Below are 15,250 nucleotides of genomic sequence, written 5' to 3'. Positions count from 1 at the left end.
CGCGTCTCCTACTCTATTCTGAGGGATGCAGGTGGCGCTGTGGGTTAAACCACAGAGCCTAGGGCTTGCCGATCCGAAGGTTGGCGGTTCAAATCCCCGCAACGGGGTGAGCTCCCATTGCAAGTAGATAAATAGGTACTGATCTGGCGGGAAGGTAAACGGCGTTTCCGTGCGCTGCTCTGGTTCGCCAGAAGCGGCTTAGTCCTGCTGGCCACATGACCCAGAAGCTGTATGCCGGCTCCCTCGGCCAGTAAAGTGAGATGAGAGCCGCAACCCCAGAGTCGGCCATGACTGGACCTAATGGTCAGGGGTCCCTTTACCTTTATTTTACCTTCAGTAGTTAGGGCCTCATCATCACACCTGCTTCTTAGTCACCTTTTCTGTAAACTAAACTTGAAGGGGGGAAAATCTCAAGTGCTGCAACCTTTCCTCATGGGAGAGTTTCTCCATATACTGGGTGATTTTGGTTGCCATTCTCTGAACATGATAAGAGTTCTGCTAGATCAAGCCAATGAGAGGACCAGAGTTGTATGGCAACATGTGCCAGAGTTGTAAGAGCTGTGCAAGAACTTAGCGGCTCCCTTGGCCAATAAAGCAAGATGAGCGCCGCAACCCCAGAGTCGGCCACAACTGGACCTAATGGTCAGGGGTCCCTTTACCTTTACTTTATTCTGCCTTGGTCAGACTGCACCTGGAGCCCTGTGTCCAGTTCTGGCACCACATTTTAAGAAGGACGTTGTCAAGCTGGAAAGTGTGCAGAGCAGGGCAACCAAGATGGTCAAGGGTCTGGAAAAGCTACTTCCGCCCTTCAGAGGAGGTGGAGTTGCGGGCTTCACAGCCCCACCACGCGTGAGGCAGCTGGAACCCAGCCCCCGTGCGATGGCGGGGATCCCCAGCCATGTCACCTCCTGGCCAGCCAATCCGAAGCCTATCGGTGACCCTGGGGGAGTTCCTAGTTGATGTGCATCAGCAGGACTCCCCCTACTGGTGGTTAACCCTTCCCGGACTTCAAGTGGATGGGCTGAAGCCAGATATAGTCGGTTAGGACCAATGCCTAAGCCAATACTGCTCATCACCTGTAACCAATAAAGTTGTGGCTTTATTTGGCCCATTAACCTTAATAATTGTGTCATGTGTCATTATTTCCACTGGGGCGGACGGGAACTCGCCACACAACCAAGCTTTAGGAGGACAGTTGATGGAACTGGGTATGTTTAGCCTGGATAACAGGAGATTGAGAGGAAATATGATAGCCATCTTCATGGTTGCCATGTGGAAGGTGGAGCAAACTTCTTTTCTTCTGCTCTGGAAGGCAGGACCCGAACCAATGGCTTCAAGTTCCAAGAAAGGAGATTCCCACTCAACATCAGGAAGAACTTTCTGAGGGCTGTTCAACAGAAGGTGGTGGTGCAGGGGGGGAGACTAAGTGATCCTTGGTGTTTCTTCCAGCTCTACAATTCTATGATTCTAAGAACAGCATCGGCTGGATCAGACCAGCATTCTGTTGTCACAGTGGCCAGCCAGATGCCTGCAGAAATCTGGCAAGTGGTACCTGAGGATGACATATGCAAAACTGCAGTCCAACATACAGTCGTACCTCAAGTTAAGTACTTAATTCGTTCCAGAGGTCCATTCTTAACCTGAAACTAATCTTAACCTGAAGCACCACTTTAGCTAATGGGGCCTCCTGCTGCTGCTGCACCGCTGGAGCACGATTTCTGTTCTCATCCTGAAGCAAAGTTCTTAACCCGAGGTACTATTTTTGGGTTAGTGGAGTCTGTAACCTGAAGCGTCTGTAACCGGAAGCGTATGTAACCCGAGGTACCACTGTATCGGTCTTCCCACTGACTTGCAGGTACTGGGAGTGAGTGGGGCAAAGAGGCAAGATGTACTAACCTTGGATCCTAGAGCAATAGGCAAGGAGGATCCTAGAATGCAACAACTGATTGACCTGCAGGAAAAGACCAATCAGGCTCCAGGAGGGGAGCAGAATGAGCCAATCAAAAAGGACTCAATGTGTAAATAATGTATATAAAAGCCTGAGGTTTGAGGAGCAATTCAGTCACTGTTTTACAAGCTACAATAAAGAGCATGAAATCACTACAGGACTCCGAGTATATTTCACAAGATGTGGATAATGTCTTACACATTGCTATATTTCCATAGCTGTCAACGTTTCCCTTTTTTAAGGGAAATTCCCTTATTCCAAATAGGATTCCTTGCAAGAAAAGGGAAAAGTTGACAGCTATGTATATTTCTGCCACACCAATTTGGCTGTGTCGATGGAGCCCTCAGAAGACCCTCCCCCTTGTGTTCTGCTTCTGAAATTCAAAACTAACGTCAAGGACATGGTGAGATGGGATGGGCAGCCCTCCCACGCTTTATCAAGCATAAAGCTCTTAGAAAACCACAGCGACTTACAAAGAGGGTGTGAGCACGGCAGAAAGGGCACAGGCTCCTCAAAGTTCAACAGAAAGTGTTTACTCAAAAGCTAAGCCCGGGCTTTGCTCTCTTCCCTCTCCAAAGGCAAATCCTTGGCTGACGTGTCCTTAGCGCTACTTGCTGACATCCCTGGAGGTCTGGGGCTATGTTGCACTGGCTCCCGGTGGAGTATTGGGTCAGGTTCAAGGTGCTGGTCCTTTAAAGCCCTTTGTGGCTGAGGGCCCTTGTATCTACAGGAGTGCCTCTCCTGGTCTGCCCCTCAGAGGACCTTAAGGTCCATGAATAACCATAGTTTAGAGGTCCCGGGCCCTATCCTCCACCAGGGCCAGGGCCTTCTCAGTGATGGCTCCAACCTGGTGGAATGCTCTGTCCCATGAGACCAGGGCCCTTCAGGATTTAACCTCCTTCCCTCGGGCCTGTAAGACAGAGCTATTCCGCCTGGCCTTTAATTTGAATTCAGCCTGATCTTTTATTTCCCTTCTCTTCCCTCCCACTCCCCTTTTTATGAAGATTACCCGCTCTGGGATCCCACAGCTAATTCTCCCCTGGTCTCCTCGCTGGCCCAAGTAGGACCAATTCAGCCAGCTAGCCCTGGGGATTATCTAATTGATTTTTGATTTTTATTATTATTCATATTTTTATACTGTATTTTATGCTGCTTTTATAATTAAGTGTTTTAAAGTGTTTTAAATTTGTTGTTAGCTGCCCTGAGCCCGGTTTTTGAACCAGGAAGGGCGGGGTATAAATAAAAAAATATTATTATTATTATTATTATTATTATTATTATTATTATTATTAGCCACAATGGCGAAGTTCTAAGTCAGAGGCAGCAATGGTTCTGAATGCTGGTCCCTGGAAACTGCAGGAGAGGAGAGCTGCTCTTGCAATCAAATCCTGCTTGAAAAATGGAAAGGATTTGCTGTGATAATTAATAACCAGAATACAAAAGAGGGAGGTGTGAGGAGGTCGATGAAATAAGGCAATGACAGTTAAGGATTTGGGAATATTGTGTTTGTTTTAAAATTTTTGTGGTTTATTTTTGTTTTTTGATTGTGATTGTGGTTGGGGTTTTTTTCCTTTTCCTTCTTCTTTTCTTTGTTTTTCTTGTAATTTGAAAATTCTTAATAAATATCATTTTTTTTTAAAAAAAGGGAAAGTTAACAGCTATGTTAATACAAGTTAATACTGTAAAAAAAAAACCATCCTGCTTGCAGGTTTTCCATTATGGACATCTGGTCGGCCCCTGTGAGAACAGGAGGCTGGGCTAGATGGACCATTGGCCGAACCAGCAGATGCTCTTCTTATGAAGTGTTCTCAGTAGCCAAAAATAAAAAAATGGTGGGGTGTTGTGCTGTGGAATCTGTCGTTCCACAAAGTGGTGAGTGTGTCCCACACACTTGAAAGACCCTGATCTGTTTTGACCAGAATGAGGTTCTCACACTGTGGTCTGTGAACTTCATGAACTGAATTTTCCAGTGCAGGCTCCATGATAAGGTTGCAGAACAATCGAGGATATCTGTACCTTATTGTTATTATTATTAATAATAATCGAATTTATATGCCGCCCTATACCCAGAGGTCTCAGGGCGGTTCGCCTGATCACGCCCTGCATTCCTTTCTTTCTTTTCTCACAGAGATAAAGGCCGCTTCTTAAACAAAAAGCCAGGCTGGACTATCAAACAGGCTGACTGTGGCCCCTGCAGTGATATTCTCCTCTTGGAATCAGCAGCCAACTTTTGGGGAGAGACCAAAGCCCTCCTAGATGTGAAAACTGCTATCCGGACCTTGAAATGCTTTTTCTGAAGAAGGTTTCCCCGTTCTGCTGCAGTTTGCCTTCCACCAAAAAGCACATTATTTGTATCGCTGCCCACTGCGGCAAAATTATGTGAAATTTGTTGGTGTTACGTTATTGCACCTCACTTATTTTGATGCAAAGGAAACATACTGTAAAAAGGAGAGGGACATTATTAATCGAGAAGGCGCTGGACTTTCGTTCCTTGGACGTTTTTAAGCAGAGGTTGGATAGCCATCTCTCAGGGGTGTTTAGCTGTGATTCCTGAATTGCATGAATCACAGGCGCCCAAGATTCCAAGATACAGGTTCCTGTGTGTGTCTGTGTGGAAAAATGAGCACAACCAGCAATTCACACACCCAACACACACACACACACACACACACACACACACACACCATCCCTCTGTGGATGCTGTTTAAACCTAAACCTTCAGAAGCTTTGTCTCTCTCTCTCTCTTTTCAACAATAATTTTTCAACAATACATATATTCACCTAGACAGCATCTTAAAAAGCAGAGACATCACCTTGCCAACAAAGGTCCGTATAGTTAAAGCTGTGGTTTTCCCAGTAGTGATGTATGGAAGTGAGAGCTGGACCATAAAGAAGGCTGATCACCAAAGAAAGGATGCTTTTGAATTCTGGTGCTGGAGGAGACTCTTGAGAGTCCGATGGACCGCAAGAAGACCAAACCTCTCCATTCTGAAGGAGATCAGACCTGAGTGCTCACTGGAAGGACAGATCCTGAAGCTGAGGCTCTAATACTCTGGCCACCTCATGAGAAGAGAAGACTCCCTGGAAAAGACCCTGATGTTGGGAAAGATGGAGGGCACAAGGAGAAGGGGATGACAGAGGACTGAGATGGTGGGACAGGGTTCTCAAAGCTACCAGCATGAGTTTGACCAAACTGGGGGAGGCAGTGGAAGACAGGAGTGCCTGGCTTGCTCTGGTCCATGGGGTCACGAAGAGTCGGACACTACTAAACGACTAAACAACAACAACTTTTATTCACACCTTATTAATAACAGTACATTAAACGTCGACTTCCCTTCCATGGTTTCCTCCAAATAACAATTACTGCTGCACATTATAATCCAACCATACGTTATTTTTCTCATCTTAGTCTCAATGCAACTTTTACAGCTAATTTTACTCTAAACCTGCTAATGATTTAACCTGTTCTACGTATGGTCTGCAGACATTCTCCAGTTCTCCTTAAATGCTGTTACAGCTTGATCTCTTTTTCTCCCCTTGGCCTGGCTGACTGGCAGGTTGATTTATGTCCTGAAGTTCTAAGTTGGCTATTTACTCAGCGCTCCCTCTGATCACTTGGAAAAACCTGCCAGACCAGATCTTGACATCTCTCTTTCTGCTCCTCTCGTCTTCTCCCAGCTTTTCAGTTTGACAAAACGGCTTGGCTGAGGGGGCGGTTGGAAATCACTAGGAAATGATCTGCAAGGGAATGAAATAGGAACTGGCATGGGCTCTCATAAAAGGGGGGTTTCAGGCACACAAAGTCAAAATGCAGGTGGGGGTATACCATTTCCCCCCAAAATTTAATTACCTTACAATCCCACCACATATGATAAAATGTCCCCTCCTTTTCCTTACACTTCCAACATATATTTGAACTAGTTTTGTACATTTTCCCTAACTGCACTGGTGTCATATACCATCTGTCCATCATCTTCATATCATTCTCCTTCGACAGGGAACAGTCTGTAAATTTTAAATCAGTTTTTCATAATTTTTCCCAATCTTCCATCATAATGTTGTGAATTGAAGAAAATGTTCCATCTAACATTTTTTTAAAAACCTGAAGCATTTTTGTTAGGGATTGTAGGGAAAGACCTGCCAAAAAAGCTGGAAAACATCTTCATGTATGCGACAACGGCCGCGAGAGTCCTGATAGCACAAGGATGGAAGACTGAAGAAATTCCAACTAAAGAATCATGGCAAGAAAAACTGATGGACTATGCAGAACTGGCAAAACTGACACATAAGGTATGGGACAAGGATAACTGTGATTTCAAAGTTGAAGACGCAACAAAGTGAATTGGAGTCCTTGGCAGGTTTTGAATAAACATTCACAAACTTTTTATTGACATACCCCTAAACATTTTGTGAATCTAAGTTTGGCCTCATTGAGGGGCAGTATTTCAATATGAGTAGGAAAATGAGAGTACCCCTAAACATTTTTTTAAGGAAAAAAAGTACTGATAAGAATAATAATTTATTACTTATACCCCGCCCATCTGGCTGGGCCTCCCCAGCCACTCTGAGCGGCTTCCAGCAGAATATTAAAAACAGAATATTAAAACGAGTCCCCTGTCTCGTTTCCCCCAAATTTGTCCATTTGACTTGGGAGCAGAAAATATCCAAAATATGCAGCGGATTTGGGATGGCAGAGAGAGACTTTCGGAAAAGATATTTGCCGTTTCCTCCAATGGCAAAGGGTGGCGCTTTCTTTGTCATTTGTCGAAAACATAAGAAGAGCAGGCGGGCAAGAAGGGAAGAAATTGCACAGCCTCTGCTTATTAAGAATATCCCCGAACCAAATCCCATTACTTTGAGGCAAAGGCTAACAAATCTGTTTGCAAAGGGAGACAGCTCCTGATGGAGGCGGCTGAGCCCATAAACCATCTCCAGCGCCACCTCCGTGAGTTCAGTCCCTTGGAACTGATTGCTTCTGACAGGGAGCCACAGGTGTTGCTGGAATTGCATCAGCGACGGGAGCGTCAAAGCCCGAGGGGGAAGGCGACAGGCCGAAGCAGCACTCGAGGGCGGAAATGAGACACACTAGATTCTGTGAACCAATATCAGCTACTAAAACAGCCCACTCTGAGCAGGGAAGAAGTGGGAAGGTTTCTGTGCTTTCTGTTTAATTCCAAAAAGTTCTACTCATTTTTTAAAGAAAGTCTAAATAGGTACAAAAACTGAGGACCAGTTCACTGCTGAGTACAGCATCCGCCTCGTATCGTAATTGTTCAAATGCCCATGGACCCAACAGCCATACACATGTGTGTATAATAGTTATGTGTGTATACCAGACCCTCCAAGTGTCCCTATTTTTCAGGGACATCTCTGATGTAGAGAAGCTGTCCCGGTTTCTGATCTGATCCCAGATTGTCCCACTTTTCCTTTGTTGTTATTTAGTCACGTCCACCTCTTCGTGACCCCATGGACCAGAGCACGCCAGGCACTCCTGTCTTCCATTGCCTCCCGCAGTTTGGTCAGACTCATGCTGGTAGCTTCGAGAACACTATCCAACCATCTTGTCCTCTGTCGTCCCCTTCTCCTTGCGCACTCCATCTTTCCCAACATCAGGGTCTTTTCCAGGGAGTCTTCTCATGAGGTGGCCAAAGTCTTGGAGCCTCAGCTTCAGGATCTGTCCTTCCAGTGAGCACTCAGGGCTGATTTCCTTCAGAATGGAGAGGTTTGATCTTCTTGCAGTCCATGGGACTCTCAAGAGTCTCCTCCAGCACCATAATTCAAAAGCATCCATTCTTTGGCGATCAGCCTTCTTGATGGTCCAGCTCTCACTTCCATACATCACTACTGGGAAAACCATGGCTTTAACTATACGGACCTTTGTCGGCAAGGTGATCTCTCTGCTTTTTAAGATGCTGTCTAGGTTTGTCATTGCTTTTCTCCCAAGAAGCAGGCGTCTTTTAATTTCGTGAGTGCTGTCACCATCTGCAGTGATCATGGAGTCCAAGAAAGTAAAATCTCTCACTGCCTCCATTTCTTCCCCTTCTATTTGCCAGGAGGTGATGGGACCAGTGGCCATGATCTTCGTTTTTTTGATGTTGAGCTTCAGACCCTATTTTGCGCTCTCCTCTTTCACCCTCATTAAAAGGTTCTTTAATTCCTCCTCACTTTCTGCCATCAAGGTTGTGTCATCTGCACTTTTCCTTAGGATGTCCCAATTTTCATTGGAGAAACGTTGGAGGGTATGGAGTTATTCAACTTCCCAGACCTCTGTAGGCAATCCTGAATAGGGAAGGGTTTTTCTGATGTTTAACGTTTTATCATATTTTTATATAAGTTGGTAGCTGGCTGGGGCAACCCAGTCAGATCTTTGGGGTACAAACTTGTGTAATGGGACGTCCCTATTTCGTCAGAGAAATGTTGGAGGGTATGGTATGCCCATTTGTGTATACCAAACAATATAATGTGCCAGGAGAAATTTGCACTCAAATATTGATGAATGTTCGTGAAGACATTGTAAAAAAACTGATATAGAAACATGGAGAACTGGGTTTAAGATTGTGAAAATGAGAACCTGAGGAAAACCCCCGAAATTGACAGATTCTTCCACTCCTGTTCAGGACGACTCCAGATTTCTCAAGAGAAGTGAGAAGGTGCAGAAGCTGCAATTAATTGCTTTAGAGAGAGAAAGAGTTGAGATGACCCAGTTCATTGTAGTCTAAAAATGTATTTTTAACCTTCTGTTGGAAGCCGCCAGAGTGGCTGGGGAAACCCAGCCAGAAGGGTAGGATAGAAATAATAAAGTTATTTTTATTATTATTATCATCATCATCATCAGAAGTCATTCCCATGGGGGTGGAGCCCCAACACACCCAACACATTGCTTTCCTCCCTTTTCAAATGCAGTAGCCATCTGCTCAGCTTAAACTGAGCTGAAGTACGGGAATGTAGTTACAGATGGGTAGCCGTGTTGGTCTGCCATAGTCAAAATAAAAAAATTCCTTCCTGTAGCACCTTAAAGACCAACTAAGTTAGTTCTTGGTATAAGCTTTCGTGTGCATGCACACTTCTTCAGATACACTGAAGCTTATACCAAGAACTAACTTAGTTGGTCTTTAAGGTGCTACAGGAAGGAATTTTTTTATTTTGACTACGGGAATGTAAGTCAGTTTCGAACCAGGCTTGCTTGCTTGCTTTCATTAGTTTAAACTAGGGTTTGGGGGGGCACTTTCTGAGCTAACTGAGTTGCAAGCTCAGCTGGAAACAATCTTTGCCTTGTCTTTTAGTGCTCCCCAGTGGCAGCAAGCATGAGTGCAGCTACTCTGGGAAAATCTGAAGCAGCCGTTTCTCTCTGGGTTTCTCCTGCTCACGGTCACAGCTCAACGAAGACACTTATTCTGGGATGCAGGAGATGCAGGTCACCTGGGTGGAGGAACCCGAGTGCAGAATTGCTATGAATAGAATAGTTAACTACAGGACATAGGATTCATAGTATGTGACAGGAGCGAGCCTGCGGTAAATTACACAGAGCGAGTTAGAGTTAAATCTTTATTAGCAAAAGCGGGATCTGCACAGGAGCGTCAGGCCTAATGAGCACAGCAACTCATCTCCCGCAAGTCTTAGCCCCCAAGAAGCAGTTGCTGAGACTGAAGGTCCCTGCCTCCCCAAAATTGCCTCCTCTCCAGGGTTTTCCCCAAGCAATCTGAGACTGCGCCTGCATGGCGCTAATTTCTCCTCCACCCTCTTCATGCCTCTCCTGGTACTGGAAGACCAGTGCTAAGGGGAGCTCATCACAGCAGGAGGAAAAGACACCTTTGCTTCTTCACCAGCATGAACCATCTCTGTCTCTTGGCCTCCCTCCCACTTCAGCTTCTGCCTCTGAGTCTGAACCTCTCTCTGCCACAGACTCTCCCCGCTCACTAAGCCCTGTTGCCTCTTCACCTTCTGATACCTCCTTCTCCCAGTCTTCTCCCTCTTCTCCCTCTGACCACTCATTGTTGTCCCACCACCAATCCCCAGGCTCTGAACCTTCTTCCCCTGGGGGTTTCCCAGCTGGTTCCTCACACCATTCCTCTGCACCCACCCAGTCAATGGCAGGATGATGTTGTGGTTGTTTAGTCGTTTAGTCGTGTCCGACTCTTCGTGACCCCCTGGACCAGAGCACGGCAGGCACTCCTGTCTTCCACTGCCTCCTGCAGTTTGGTCAAACTCATGCTGGTAGCATTTTCATGCACTCCACCCCTGCATGGAAGCTGTAGCCCTTTGCCTCCCCGGGTCTTTCTTCTTGGGCGATGCTTCGTAGCCGAGGACGATTGTCTTCCATAAACACGGTTTGACCAGTGAGCCTGTAAGTGACTGTGGAGGCCAGTTCTGGACCCACACCTCCTTCCACAGTGGAACATGCTGCTTTCCTAGATCTGGTGATAGACGTGGCTGGAATCTTTGAGGGCTCAGGGCATTTTCCCTTGTGGGAAAGAGAGGTGCTCGACCAACCCCCACCTGTTCCCCTGCCAAGGAAAGGAAGTTGCACATCACCTACTCGATCAGTTGGTCTACTTTGACTTCCACGTACTCCGAGGAGCAGCTGCCGATGCTCAGCCCCAAAGGTAGCACCGTCAGCCGGATGATAGCGCAAAATGCGACGCGCACTGTGGCCGGTAGCAGCCTAAGCAGAGAGGAGAGGAAGGTCAGCTGCTATCCATCCTTGATTCGAGAGGTGAGGCCGAAACGAGGGCTGGGTGGTCAAGGCCCGGCAGGTGCTGATGAAGCACTATGGCCGCCAACACCACCCCAGACGAGGAACAGCTCAGTGGCCAGGCGTGCGCTCTGAACACAAATGGTCCCAGGTTCAAATCTTGGCATCTTCAGATAAGACTGGAGAGCCACTGCCAGTAGTGGAGCAGAATCAGATTTAGGGCGTTGGCGGTGGTTCCTCCGCGCAGGGTGCCCAGCCAAGGGGGCACAGAATTGTGCAGATCTGTGATGGAGAAGATCCATTTGGAGCTTGCACAGGGCGCCATATTGGAGGAATCAAATGAATCAAATGGGATTTAGCTGCCCCAGCGTCCTGGTATCCCTTCACACACACACCCGCCACTCCCGTGATGGGTGAATCATTGCAAAAGACAGCAGTTTACAAGAAAGGAATAAGGAAGTGAAGTTATCTTGAGAGGGAGACTAATCTTGAAATTCGCTTATAAATCATGTTCCCCAGCGGAGGAACCGGTGGGGTGGAATTCTTGTGATCTTCCTTGCTTGTAAAAATTTTATAATCTTGCTCTGGGAATGCTCATATATCCTGCAACAATATTACAAAAGATTACCTCCCCCCCCCCTTTAAAATTTAAGGGCCAATATTTGCAGCCTATTAAAGTGCTCAAGGAAATGGAATCTATAAAATATAGCCACTAATTTTACCCTTCAGAACAGTGGAAGAACCATAACTAGTGCTAGAAAAGCACTAGAAGGAATAGAACAATTCGGACAAGTAGCAGGTTTCAAATTAAATAAGAAAAAAACAAAAATGTTATTGAAAAATATGAACTGAGATTTGATTGATACATTGCAGCATCAGAGTGGAATAGAGGTTGTTAAATAAGTTAAATACCTAGGAATCTGGTTAACATCGAAAAATATAAATTTATTTAAAGACAATTACACACTGGTATGGAATGGTACTAAAAGTGACTTAGAAGTGTGGGGAAGAATGAAACTATCCTTAATGGGTAGGATTTCAGTTATTAAAATGTGTGTGCTACTGAAAATCTTGTTTTTATTTCAATCAATCCCAATAATTAATGGAGTTGGTATCTTTAGAGAGTGGCAAAAAGCAATTTCAAGATTTATCTGGCAAGGGAAGAAGCCAAGAATTACCGGTAAATTTAAACTGTTAACAGATATAAAAGAAAGAGGAGGCTTCTCCCTACCACATTTGAAATTGTATTATGAAGCATCATGCCTTTGTTGGTTAAGGGACTGGATATTATTGGAGAATACAGATCTTTTAGATCTAGAAGGATTTGACAACAGATTAGGATGGCACGCATATCTATGGTATGGCAAAGTAAAAGTTCATAAAGGATTTGGAAACCACATATTTTGAAAGTCATTGTATGAGGTGTTGGATAGATATAAAAATCTATTAGAACGTAAGACACCATGGTGGCTCTCACCGCTTGAGGCAATGAATGTAAAAAAGAGAAATATGAGTAAAAATTGGGCCACCTATGAATAATTAGTAATAGAGAGGGAGAACCAATGGAAGCTAAAGCCACATGAAGATGTAAAATGTATGGTGAATGATTGGTTGCATTATCGTCAAGTCAATGAAATGTTTAAAGAAGATAAAAATAAAAATGGATTCAGCTACACAAAATCAAGATATGAATTGGAGTTATTAAATAACAGAGTTAAAATATTATCTAAAATGTATAAATAACTGTTGGAATGGCATTTGAAAGATGAGGGAGTTAAATCGGTTATGATTCATTGGGCCAAAGATATTGGTCATAATATACAAATAGAGGATTGGGAAAAATTATAGAAAGAGGGAATAAAATTTACTGCTTGCAGTGCATTGAAAGAAAACATTATGAAAATGATGTACAGGTGGTATATAACACCAGTGAAGTTAGCTAAAATGTACAAAAGTGATAACAAATGTTGGAAATGTAAAGAAAAGGAGGGTACTTTTTACCAAATGTGGTGGGAATGTAAGAAAGTGAAGGACATCTGGGAAATGATTTATAACGAATTGAAAAAAATGTTGAAATATACATTTGTTAAAAAACCAGAAGCCCTTCTGTTGGGTATTGTGGGTACAGAAATTCATATGAATGATAAAAAATTGTTTTTATATGCCATAACTGCAGCAAGGATATTGTTCGCCCAAAGATGGAAGGAAGAAGGAATGCCAACGAAAGATGAGTGGCAAGAGAAATTGATGAACTATGCTGAGATGGCGAGATTCACCGGGAAAATTTGGAACCAGCAGGACCAGACTTTCCTAAAGGAATGGAAGAAGTTTTCGACATATTTGGAAAGCAGCTGTAACCAATTGACATCGCTTGTAGGGTTAAAAGAAGTTTTGTAAGGAGTAACATAGAAATTATTGTGAAAAGAATTAAGAATTTAGATTTGAATTTATAGCAATAACTTTAGTAACAAAATGCATAATTAGAAAGGAATTTAGAAAACCACCAGTTGAGGCTGAAGGAAGTCTTAGGCTGTGATAGCCAAAGATTTTGAAATGCTGTTTAAAAGGCTGATATACTGGAAAATATGAGGAAAAACCAATAAAAAATATTAATATATTTTTAAAAACGAGAAACATTGGACAAGAAGGTCAGAAACTGTAAAATGAGGGCAGGGTCATAACTATGGCATGGTCTGCTCAAACAATCTATAAAACACACACAAAATTTTTCTCTTCCGTTTAATTTGCATGCAAAAGCCAGGAAAATGTCATTAGAAACACTCATCTAGACAAAGATGAGAAATGTCTTTTTTTTTAATTCCCTTCTCTTCTGCTCATTATATATATTATATTATATTATATTATATTATATTATATTATATTATATTATATTATATTATATTATATATAGATATATAGATATATAGATATATAGATATATAGATATATAGATATATAGATAGATACATATTCAAAGATATACAAAAATACAAACCCACAGCAAAGTATCTTTTTATAATATACGGAATTAAAACAGTAGGCAAAAACCAAATGGCACCAATCAGCCAATTGGACAAAATTCCTACCAGGTCCCTGCAGACGACCCCATGACAGGCATAGCAAGGTCAACACACGAGACCTAAAATTAGGGAGGGTGGGCAGGTGACCCGGTGTGCGCAGCGAAAGAGAAAGCACAAAGCTGTGTGCCCAGCTTAAGAAACCTCTGTTCCCTCCCCAAAGATGGTGTCCCCTCCTGGCTGCGCCACCTGCGCCTTGCTGATCTCGTCAGCTATCACGAAACGCCATTTCACACGACCCTCTCGCTCGCTCGCCCCGCGTTCCGTATCCCGGCTCCACCTCCTCCGGTTCCATCCAACCCTTTCCCAAAATATTCTGTGGGTTTTTTTTAATATACATTTTTATTGATTTTTTAACATATCAGTTCCAACAGTCATACAACATAACTTCTAATCTTATACAATATTTTTTAGACTTCCATCAACACCTCTGATGATTTTCCGTTCTTTATCACTTATTATGCATTTCTTAGGGATGCGGGTGGCGCTGTGGGTTAAACCACAGAGCCTAGGACTTGCCGATCAGAAAGTCGGCGTTTCGAATCCCTGCCACGGGGTGAGCTCCCGTTGCTCGGTCCCTGCTCCTGCCCACCTAGCAGTTCGAAAGCACGTCAAAGTGCAAGTAGATAAATAGGTACCGCTCCGGCGGGAAGGTAAACGGCGTTTCTGTGCGCTGCTCTGGTTCGCCAGAAGCGGCTTAGTCATGCTGGCCACCTGACCCGGAAGCTGTATGCGGGCTCCCTTGGCCAGTAAAGCGACATGAGCGCTGCAACCCCAGAGTCGGCCACGACTGACCCTAATGGTCAGGGGTCCCTTTACCTTTACCTTTATGCATTTCTTAGTTTCTATACTACATTTAATTGTCCTTAACTAATGATTCTCTTCATAGTCTTTCTTGCAATATTTCGAATAATCCACCTTACAAAACCTCCTGCAGTCCTACTAGCATAATCTGCTCATCACAATTACTTTTCAAATAGTTCATATATTTACTCCAGTCTTCTAAGTATCTATGATCCCGCAGGTTTCGAATCCTTCCTGTTAATTTATCTAATTCTGCGTAGTCCATCAACTTCATCCTCCATTCTTCTTTCTTTGGCAGTTCTTCTTGCTTCCATTTTTGTGCCAATAATATTCCTGCTGCTGTCGCTGCATATAAAAACAACTTACAATCCTGTCTATTAATATCATCTCCTTTTCCAAAATATTCTGAAGCATACGGGGTCTTGGTCTTGGTCACAGCAGTGGCGTTGGAGTGGGTGGGCACCAACCATTTCTGCCCATGCCCTGATTATTAACATTATTATTTGTTATAGAGTGATTGATGCTTTGCTTTTTCCCCTGGCAGAGACTCAAGGCAGCTTACACATGAAACAGAGCCAGCTAAAAACATAGGGGGGGGGGGAAACAGCAGTGGAGCAAGCCAATTGGGCTCCTGGGGCGGCGCGTGTGCCCTGTGCCGAGGGGCCAGTCGCCCGCGGGGCGGTGTGAGCCAGGGCAGGATGCTGGGGGGGGGAGGCAGTGGGCGGACCA

Source organism: Podarcis vaucheri (assembly GCF_965113315.1).
Source record: "Podarcis vaucheri genome assembly, chromosome: 6".
In the NCBI taxonomy this organism is placed as follows: Eukaryota; Metazoa; Chordata; class Lepidosauria; order Squamata; family Lacertidae; genus Podarcis; species Podarcis vaucheri.
The sequence above is the reverse complement of the archived record's forward strand: the minus strand, read 5'-3'. Positions refer to the sequence as shown.